The sequence below is a fragment of the Haliotis cracherodii genome, unplaced genomic scaffold, assembly GCF_022045235.1.
Source record: "Haliotis cracherodii isolate W230 unplaced genomic scaffold, xgHalCrac1.p SCAF_1, whole genome shotgun sequence".
Classification (NCBI taxonomy): domain Eukaryota; kingdom Metazoa; phylum Mollusca; class Gastropoda; order Lepetellida; family Haliotidae; genus Haliotis; species Haliotis cracherodii.
In genome coordinates, this window is record NW_027266264.1 from 75,054,083 (window position 1) to 75,066,082 (window position 12,000).

The following is a 12,000-nucleotide window of genomic DNA, read 5'->3' on the forward strand; positions in this document are numbered from 1 at the left end:
CACTTTAACAGCCACTTGATAGGAAATAAGTTTGTGAAGAGCCGTTACCTTCCTTCCATAATAATAATACAGTTTTTCAACTGTGTAATTTTAAAATGTTAATGACTTGGGAAGAGTTACATTGGTTTCCCTGTCGCGAACACCTAGTATAATTAGTATTCCCATTATAAAGTCAGGATCGTTTAATGGACTCTGCTTTTAGCAGCGATTTCTTATAATTATGGAAAGGGTTTTGTCGTTAATATTTACAGGGAAAATCAAATAGAAGCGACGGATTCAAGAACCTCTCGTGTGAAGTTAAGTTTCTGCGTAATGAAGAATCAATACGCCCAAAACACCTGTTGTCATCACTGATTTTCAGTGATCCATTCATATGTTTTTCTACACTATTTTGCTCTCTACACCGTGTGGAATCTGTTTCGCCAGACACTGAGACTGATTATTCTCTGGCGTTGATATTACACAGTTCGGAAAGCAGTTAGCATGTACACCTCCATACAGAATCAGCAATATTAAATATAATATAAAATAGCAATGGACATATGACTAGGCATTTTGACAGGTAAACTCTTGTTTTTGTATATTTGACTTTTTCAGATGAGATTAAAATAGAATGTCAAGATAGATATATATGTCTGCATACAAATAGTGAATAGTATTCCAGTTATATCATGGTATCATCTTGATATGAGAGGGAAACCCGAAATAATACAAGGCTTAGGCGTTAAAGTTTTACTCAATCCAAAATTTGCAAACTGTGCCATTCGGTTTGGAAATGGATACTGCATTTATCATATATTCAAATGGATCACATTTGTTTTGTTTTCAGGACAACTTCGATTTAATTGCCATACTACGCCATAACATTTCAGAATGACGTCATATCTGTGTTACAAATGAGAAGGTCCACGTATGAAGAGAGTTCTACACAAAATACCTGATAATGTTTGTTCTCTGCAATTAGGTGTTTTCGGATTTGGTGTTTGATGCACAGACAGTTTAACATTGTAAACATCCCATAAAAGCCGTCGGTTTCAAATGAGATTTCCTGGCATGAAAAAAGAACCTCAATAAGATCCGCAAATATGAAAACAGCTAATGCCTATCTCCTAGGATACAGCGATTCGTGAAAACGGACGTCTGTAATTGCGTTGTTTTTCATCATAGGAATCCGGGGTATTCATTATTATGATTCTGTATGCGTTTTCACTATGCCTTTCAAACAGACCTATATTCGTATATAAACTAAAGAAGGAAAATGCAATCTCGCACCCAGTTCCAAACTATCGCATCGTATTGCCAATAGCACAAGAGATTAGCTATTACATGGTGACAGTTGACGAATTGAAATTGAAAATTCAAATTTATTTTTTTTACTCCAGTCAGATGAATTCAAGAAAAAGAAATTATGACCTAATTATTCAGTGCTGATCGGTATGTAACGTCTCAAAAAGAGAGTTTTCGCGTCCTTGAACATTTACTTTGCTTTTGTAACTTTTTAATAATGCTCTTAAGTTTGTAGATAAACCTGTACAAGGACACATTCAAGTGCCCATGGTTCAAGATCTCTTGACTACCAAAATAACAAAGATGAAAGTCACAAAGAATGTTAAGCGCCGTATTTTCACATCTCCACAATTCTAAGTGTTGAAGGCATTAACAGATAATTTACAGGTGATGTTTCCTCGCCTACTTGAACGCTGTCTCAGCAAATACGGCGTCTCCGCAGATACCTTGTTTGGTGGAAACAATTCTTGTTGAGACTGTAAATATTGCACATCTAGGTTGTAAGCTAGAGAAAGAATAAATGATTCACTTCCAAACATTTCGCGCCTTGAAGCGGACAACATGTACATTTTTTTACGAAATATGTCAAAATATCCTTTGACCTTTAAAACGCTCCGTTCAAACAATCTATATATTGGTTACGAATAGTTGAAGGATCTTCGTGTACTTTTCAAAATATAAGTTCTATAATACGCAGTTCACTTACGATAGGTGCTACTGGTGGTGCAGGGTGTTTCACCGGTTTCGCGAACACCCGGAGTATACAACGATTCGTCAATGAATATACAGTATACTTCTCTGTTAGCATTTCCCAAGCTGTGGTATCAATGAGGACAGAGCTGACATATACATTTCGACTTTCTTTCAATGCGACGTCCCGGTACAGGTATTGGTATATTTATGAAGCCGGTACCGCAGCGCCACACAGGAATAGGTATTGAACACTTCCATTATGTCTGCCGTGAACACATGTTCCGGCCAAAGAGTATGCACGATTGCTCATGGTTTCATGTACTGGCGGTAGTTCCCCCTCCAGGGATTTTCTTCTATGGCCTAAGTTTATGTCTAGGTCTAGACGTTGTTATCTGAAATACTTGTAACACTTAGACATTGTCTCTCTTCAATAATATTTCGTATTTGTTAAATTAAGCTACGTCATAATTTTTTGGTTAGCAGAACTACAATTGTATAATGAAGGGACACAATATCTGCCAAAAGCTGAGTCCATTGTACGATTCCAACTATATCATCAGCATGTATATATGAATCACTATCAAATAGTGATGATACGAGGTGTTCGAAAAAAGTCAGCGTATCCTGCCCCACAGGTGACACCCTTCACAAATACATGCAAAGGCAAGTCAATTGTTCCCCTGAACACGGGAACATGTTGTAAAGTTAAAATAGGGAATTGCATCCCACATATTTTAAGGACTGATCAAAAGTCAGGACTACCTGTTGTCCCCATCCAGGCCTTCATATTCATAGCACAATCATATCCTTTTATAAGCCAGGCTGCGGGACACAATGCTTTATTTATTTCAGCCCCAAATAGTTTTGTTTTACCAAATCTGTTTGTTAGTTTAATGTTTGATTATAGCATATGGGATGAGTACAGGTCTTTGCCTTGTTTACTGTGGAGAGATCGCCTGCGCATGGACAGCACAAAGCACAATAGCATGTTGGGATTATCTCCCTAAAAACCCTGCCTACTCGGGCTATTCTCTGAATGTTGTCGCAGTGTTTTAGGGGCTGCTAATCGTTTGGGTCAACACTACAGACATGTTTTGCCATATTGCAGGAGACAATATTGAAAGGCATTGTGGACATTAAAGCACATCCTCTGAGCCGAAATATTCCTGTTTTAGCATGTATTTACTTTATTTCATTGAATATTTGAAATCTGATACTGCATGGTTTTCATATTTCAAAGTCTTAATATTTCTGTGCTTGTAAGCGTGTCTTTTCCTTGGTCAAGCTCGTCACTGTGCCTAGTGAGAAATAAGTTCCTTCATAGAACAGCTTGAAATATTATGAACAACTGAATATTTTCTTACAAATATTTGTATTTGGTAAAGTAAAATATTATTGATTTTAATGTTTGTATTACTGCTATGAATGCTATTGCAAAAATAAAAGCAAAGAAGAACAGAGGTGTTATTTGTGTGTAAAAATAAAAGCCGTCATATTGCATAATGAACAAACTTTGATATGTTTAATATATGTTCTGTATGTGTACTGAAGATTGACTTTGTGCAATAATTGGGTTGTTATCACAAATATCCGGGTTAATCAATTATGACGTCAATTTCTCCAGGACTATTTGTGGAAAGTTCTTGTAAGAAATCTGCCTATGCGATTTGGTAAATATATGATAAAAGTCCCTGTCTCAAAGATTAACCATAATCCTTAATACAATCAAGGAAGGACTTTCTTTGTGGCTACAGAAAGTATTTACCTGAAGTTTTGCAAACTTAGAAAGAACCAAATTCAGTTATTATATTACAACGTTCGATTTTTAAACTCTGTACACCACTATACCACATGAAGACGTCATTCCGTGATCCACTAAGACATTATGTCACTAAACGTGGTGACCATATATATATATAATTATGCATATAATTACACCCTATCTTCAAAGGGGCAATTGGAGGGAGGTGGGCAACCAAGGGTGCATCAGTTGTTGTGGTCCCCTCTTGCAGATTTATCTTTCATGAATACGACTGAGAATTTCTGCTCGGACTGGCTAGATCAAAACAAGGAATTTGACCAGCAGAGTTAACATGAGCTTCAGATAAAACGATGGTTTGGTAACGTTCAATAACGGTGAGTAGTCAATTCCATTTACTGATTTACCCACCGGAACAGGAATTAAAGATGCCCAATGATACCCTCTTTCATATTTTGATCTATACATAAAGATTCGGAATGACTAAAACCATGTACAAGACTGTATGACAAGAGGGAGGGGTTCAGCTTTCCAAAAGTCAACTTTCTCTATATGTCGAACATTGTCCCAACAGTTCCAACCTTTGGTGTTTGCATTTCAAAACATTTGAGGTACAAAATAGCAAGCGTTGTCTGCTCAGATTTCACAGAGCGTCATAAAGACTAGTGATCAAAAGTTGTTTGATCAGGGTTACAACATTCAAGGCCTTGGTAGAGTATTTCAGAGCGTTTTGTTGTGGAGGTGTTGGGCATTTTCCCGAATTTGGCGCGTTACTGGCAGGCGCGAGGTCTAGGGTGCAATTGTCTATTTTGACTTGCACAATATGTTTCCGCTTTGTTTCAGGGGAGCAATTGACTTGCCTATGTTTGTGAAGGATATCTCTAGCGGGGCATGATACGCTCACATTTTCGCGAATGCTTGATGTCATGACTATTTCATAGGGATTCAAAAACATATACTTATGTTATAGCCGAACTCGTAAAAGGCATTCATCTTTGAGGAGAGATTTCGTATGGTTATGGAAACGGTTTTGTTTCATTTCACTCCTTAACAGCTAAAAGCATTTCTTTTGCAAATTACGTCAATATGTGCTCGTTTAAGCAATCTCTATATATCAGTAACAGTCGTTCCTCAGCGCGTTTTTCAAAAGGATCAGGGAGTCTATACCCCTTCGACAGGCAGGGCAGCCGTAACGCTAAAATCGCCAAGTGGAGGCAACAACAGTGATATTGATAGTTATACAGGGGACACAGGGGATGGTGTGGTCTGCAGACAACAACAGTGATATTGATAGTAATACAGGGGACACAGGGGATGGTGTGGTCTGCAGGCAGCAACAGTGATATTAATAGTAATACAGGGGACACAGGGGATGGTGTGGTCTGCAGGCAGCAACAGTGATATTGATAGTAATACAGGGGACACAGGGGATGGTGTGGTCTGCAGACAACAACAGTGATATTGATAGTAATACAGGGGACACAGGGGATGGTGTGGTCTGCAGACAACAACAGTGATATTGATAGTAATACAGGGGACACATAGGATGGTGTGGTCTGCAGGCAGCAACAGTGATATTGATAGTAATACAGGGGACACAGGGGATGGTGTGGTCTGCAGGTAACAACAGTGATATTGATAGTAATACAGGGGACACAGGGGACGGTGTGGTCTGCAGGCAGCAACAGTGATATTGATAGTAATACAGGGGACACAGGGGATGGTGTGGTCTGCAGGCAGCAACAGTGATATTGATAGTAATACAGGAGACACAGAGGATGGTGTGGTCTGCAGGTAACAACAGTGATATTGATAGTAATACAGGGGACACAGGGGATGGTGTGGTCTGCAGGCAGCAACAGTGATATTGATAGTAATACAGGGGACACAGAGGATGGTGTGGTCTGCAGACAACAACAGTGATATTGATAGTAATACAGGGGACACAGGGGATGGTGTGGTCTGCAGGCAGCAACAGTGATATTGATAGTAATACAGGGGACACAGGGGATGGTGTGGTCTGCAGGCAGCAACAGTGATATTGATAGTAATATAGGGGACACAGAGGATGGTGTGGTCTGCAGACAACAACAGTGATATTGATAGTAATACAGGGGACACAGGGGATGGTGTGGTCTGCAGGTAACAACAGTGATATTGATAGTAATACAGGAGACACAGAGGATGGTGTGGTCTGCAGACAACAACAGTGATATTGATAGTAATACAGGGGACACAGGGGATGGTGTGGTCTGCAGACAACAACAGTGATATTGATAGTAATACAGGGGACACAGGGGATGGTGTGGTCTGCAGACAACAACAGTGATATTGATAGTAATACAGGGGACACAGAGGATGGTGTGGTCTGCAGGCAGCAACAGTGATATTGATAGTAATACAGGGGACACAGGGGATGGTGTGGTCTGCAGACAACAACAGTGATATTAATAGTAATACAGGGGACACAGGGGATGGTGTGGTCTGCAGGCAGCAACAGTGATATTGATAGTAATACAGGGGACACAGGGGATGGTGTGGTCTGCAGGCAGCAACAGTGATATTGATAGTAATACAGGGGACACAGGGGATGGTGTGGTCTGCAGGCAGCAACAGTGATATTGATAGTAATACAGGGGACACAGGGGATGGTGTGGTCTGCAGGCAGCAACAGTGATATTGATAGTAATACAGGGGACACAGGGGATGGTGTGGTCTGCAGGCAGCAACAGTGATATTGATAGTAATACAGGGGACACAGGGGATGGTGTGGTCTGCAGGCAGCAACAGTGATATTGATAGTAATACAGGGGACACAGGGGATGATGTGGTCTGCAGGCAGCAACAGTGATATTAATAGTAATACAGGGGACACAGAGGATGGTGTGGTCTGTATGAACTAACTAACTCAACCCCTGATTCTCTCACCTGAACAACAAATTGACGATATAAAAGGTACAATGTAAAACAGGTCAACTTTTATCAAATTAATAAAAAGAGTGAACGAAAGTGTAGACAGCAGTAGAGAAGGTTTGTTTGCAACAAAACTTGAAGGAAGGTCGTGTTCCATGATTGATACGATATTCTGCTAAATTGCACAGATACTTACAATACAAGAAAGATCGTTTTATGTTGATACGTTAATCTGTTAAATTATTCAGATACTTAGAACACAACAAAGATCGTTTGACACTGATGCGTTGATCTGTTAAATTATGCAGATACGTACAACAAAATATAGATAGTGTTTCATTGATGCCTTGATCTGTTAAATTATTCAGATACTTACAACAAACGAAAAATAGTGTTTCATTGATGCCTTAATCTATTAAATCATGCAGATACTTACAACAAACGAAAAATAGTGCTTCCTTTATGCCTTATTCTGTTAAATTTTGCAGATGCTACTCTTATGACACATCATTTCAAATTCATATATTTGCTAATAAATAATATCAGAAGGTTATGAATGGGCTTTTATTGTAGTCATCGGTTTACTTGTTCCCACTCACCACGAACCAAATAATTCTTTTTATCCATTCTGTGCTGTTTCTTAGGGTTTAATACCCTACACAACGCCACAGTGAGGACATTAAGCATGACCACACACGCATAGGATGTAACAACGGTAAGACCATAATCCCTGCAGCACCCGTATCAACAACGGCGTGACAGACATCACATGCTGCCAACACATCTTCTCATATCTTTGGTGAGGATTCAGCTCTTTGCTTTTTAGCTGTTTGCTAGAGATTTCCAGATCGAGGGACCTGTTTGAACGAACTGACCAGTGTCTGTTAAATTTAGCTATCCATGTTTGTGATGTATTATATTGTATTAATAAATGCATTACAAAAAGAAGTATGGATTACGTTTGGTTTCTGAATATTTGTTTTATTTTTATCATTGATAGCTGATGGTTTGTAACATTTATTTTGACTTGTAGAAGTTTGCATTATAAATTACGTGTGTCTCTAGCGGTCTCGTGCTGTCTGTCCAGCTCGTTCAATTCCATACACCCCCATGTAACAAATTTATCATTACGGTTTTATAAATTACAAGACTTATTTTCGATGAGATATTTGTGTGCGACAATTCGATCTATCTTGTAACAGCAAATAGACTTTCAGCATGGTGCGACCAGGGTCAATTTATGACGTGAACAGCACGTGACGTCACATGAAACATTATGACGTCATGATATCCGTTCAAGCCGGCCAAGAACGCGACTAATAAAATGACACATTGTCTAGTTTAAAGGAAGCGAAATAAATCATGTGTTCTGAAATTAGCAAAATCCTCATTTAACACTTGAAGTAGAGTTCACTATTTTGTTAGCTCCATTCGTCTATTCGTCAGAATGATTTGGTAAATTCAACATAAAAAGAAAAAGTTTCAGTTCTGCACAACGGCGACGGTCTCTGCATCTCTGAACCAGTCTCTCGGTTACAATGGAAGTATGAAAATTAATCGTCAGATTGACTGATTACAAACATCGGTTCAGCAAATGCACTGCCAAATCCTTGTCTCAAAGTCTAACCATAATTCTTATTACAACCAAGGAAGGACTTTCTTTATCTCCACAGAAAGTATTTGAAACAAGTGGAATTGGGCTCACAAAAACCAAAGGATTTGCTTGACGTTTTACAATCTTAGAAAAGAACCAAGTTCAATTCTGTCAAAACGTACACCACTATCCCACTTGAGGATAAACTTCATTCCTTGATCCATGGGGCTTTTGTTACAGAACGCTGCGACCATAGATACAGTTACAAATCTATCTTCAGAGGTTCCGGGCAATTTGTCAAAAATGAAAGCAAATGCAATCTGAAATGTACTGAGAGTGAAATGCTGGACTTCCTCGTTGATATCTATGTAAAATTTGGGGTAAGATATTAAGGCAAGAAGTAGGCATCCCCATGGGCACCGATTGTGCTCCCCTTCTTGCTGACCTGTTTCTCAATGCATATGAACCGGTATTTCTGCTCGGATTGACAAAGTCAAATACGGTAATTTGTCCAAGAAGTGGTACTTAAAGCTTCAGGTATATCGATGATCTGATATGGTTTAATGACCATCAAATAGCCAATTCCCTTCCACTTATCACCTACCTGAACTAGAAATATAGGAGACCAGTGAGATTCCCTCATCTGTTTCATATTTAGATTTACAGATCTATGACAAAACACTCTCCACTGACTGTATGACAAGAAGGATGACTTTAATTTTCCAATTGTCAACTTTCCCTTATGTCGAGAAATATTCAGCAGTTCCAGCCAAGTTTAGAGTTTGCCTTTCACAGTTTGTGAGGTACAATGGGGCATACTCTTTCTCCGAAGGTTTCAAAACCCGTCATTTGACTCAATGGTTGTTTATTCATAGTTGTAAAAGTCACCGCCTTAGTAAAGCTTTCAAAACGTGTTATGGTGGACGTGTGAATTTTTTTTCCAAATTTGACACATCAGTGACCCAATGATGTCCGATGTAATTCCTTATTTGTTCTCACCGTTCCGCGACAACCTGATATGAATACTATTTGATAGTGATTAATAACCACATGCTTACGATATATTGTAGATGACGGATATAGTCGGAATCGAACAATGGAATGCTTATAGCAGAGATTTCTTATGATTTGATTATGGAAAGTGTTTTGTCGCTTTTCTTTACATCAGAAATTGATCACAAACGATTTACGTATAACGAGTCTCATTTTGTAAAGTTCAATCACGTTTCTTAAATATTGAATTCATAGAATATTAAACTGTTTACTATAGATTTATCAGAATTAACCAAACCAATCGCGACATGTACACCATTTGTTGGCGATCCTTATACGACTTAGCCAGGTTATTTCATATACAATATCTTTTATTTCAACAATAAGTGTATAATACCTAAACAATGAAGAGAGACAACCACATTCTAATGAAACACATACACGTGCAACATTGAAAATATATGTTTTTGTTTCGAATTTTCTTTCTATATTTGATAGATAAACGCGTGGTGCATATCAGATGCACATGCTGTCAAATTAAAATAAATGAAAAACTTACCTAATTTTCTATCAATTCAAGACATCATTTTCCTGATGAAAACACCCGTTTAATGTTGCGTCGAATGAGATTCAAAATCTGCTTTAACAATAGCGCGTTTAATACTATGAACGAAATTAAGTACAATATATATCTTAATCAATACGGCAATGTCTTTTTTCTCCGACGAAAGGTATATTTTTTCAGATATAACTATGTGAGATGGAACAGTTTGGTTCCTTGTGAACAAATCAGTACGCAAATATATTCATCTGATCCTCAGCAAATTCTCACAAGCATAGCTACAATGGTTATACTGGTCCAGTTCTAAGCGTAACTGAGTTAAGGCCCATTTTCTATGAGCGTGCGTGTAACTCTATGTTTTCTTTTGACTGGATTGCGGGACGTCGAGGAACATAAAAAAATAGCTAATTTTGCTGTCAAATAACACTTTCCGTCGCACAGTACTTTTTAAAGTGGACCATAAAAAGAGACGAAATGTGTTTGTTTATGTACGTATAATAGAATCTCGGACAAGTTTCAGGGCGGTCTGTTTTTTTTCAGACCAGTGTTACATTAACAATATTTTTTACAGCTACAGATCGGACATTTAATATTCTACTTACCGGGATTTGGGCACAACGTTCTCTTTTTGAACTTCTAACACGGTGCGTCAGGAGATTAACACGGTATCCAGAGGGGTATTAAACAAGTAAATATGATAGATTTTCTCCAGATATAGATATTTACTACTAAATATCTACTTCAGAGATAAAATGATTAATATTTTGGAAATTTGGGAAATAAAATGATATTTACAAAAGTTCCCGTATCTACACAAATATCAAATGGCCAGTCACTTATTGATGGTATATAAACATGGTCTTTTATCATCTAAATCTTTAAGAGAAAACAGGAAAAAGTCACTGGGGGGCTAAGTCTTGGCTGTACAGTTAAATCCCCCACCCTACAGCCAAGACTTAGCCCCCAGTGACTTTTTCCTGTTCCGGCAAACGAAATCTGCTCTACGTGGAAGACGCTTCCAGGATGACGAGGACATAAAGGCTGCCACTGAGGCGTGGTTAGAAGGCCAATCTGGGAGTTCTATAAAAGTGGTATTAAAAGCTTGAAGGACAAATGGAATAAGTGTATTGAGGTGAATCGAGATAATATTGAAAAATAAAAGTGCAAAAGATATTCTGCGACTCGGTCTTATAGTGAAGTTGCAAAACTTATTGAACGCCCCTCGTATGTGAAGTAAACAAACGGTCATTGAAATAAACAAACATTGTTTGACATGCGAAATAAGCAAAATCTCATTGATATGTTAAGTAAACAAACGGTCATTGATATCTGAAATAAACAAACATTGTTTGACATGTGAAATAAGCAAACGCTCATTGATATGCGAAATGAACAAAAATTGTGGATATGTAAACAAACACTCATTGAGATGTGAACAAAACAAACCAACGCCCATGAATATGTGAAAGAAACAAATACTCCATATTATGTGAATAAACAAACGTCCATGTGTCAAATGAACAAACACCCATTAACATGTTAAATAAACAAACATTCTTTTGATATGTGAAATAAACAAACATTCTTTGATATGTGAAATAAAAACAACAACTGTATCTTGCATATCACATGAACAAACACTATTTGATATGTGAACTGATCAATCTTTGATATGCATTAAACAGACACGGTTTCTGCCACGCCCCTCCGAGATGATCATGTCAGTCTGGCGTCTTTAGATATTAACTACTATAACTAACTACTAAAGAACTTGCATTGGAAGCCAGTGCCGACGTCGGAGATAGCCCCTTTAATACCCCGACTCATAGTCTTCTCCGTGTCTGCTCAACCACATATATGATGCAATGGCATATGTGTACATGGCCATTTCTCATACCTCCATGTCAAAGTGAGTGAGTGAGTGAGTGAGTATGGTATTTACGCCGCTTTTAGCAATAATCCAGCAATATCACGGCGGGGGACACCAGAAATGGGCTCCACACATTGTACCCATGTCGGGAATCGAATCCGGGTCTTCGGCGTGACGAGATAACGCTTTAACCACTAGGCTACCCGACCGCCCCTATGTCAGAGTGATGAGATCTGATTGGTCCACGTGATCTTGATAAAACACTGTGTAACCCGCCTTGGAGGGTAATAAATTTCTCAGCCTGGGAATAAATATCTTATACCCCGCCA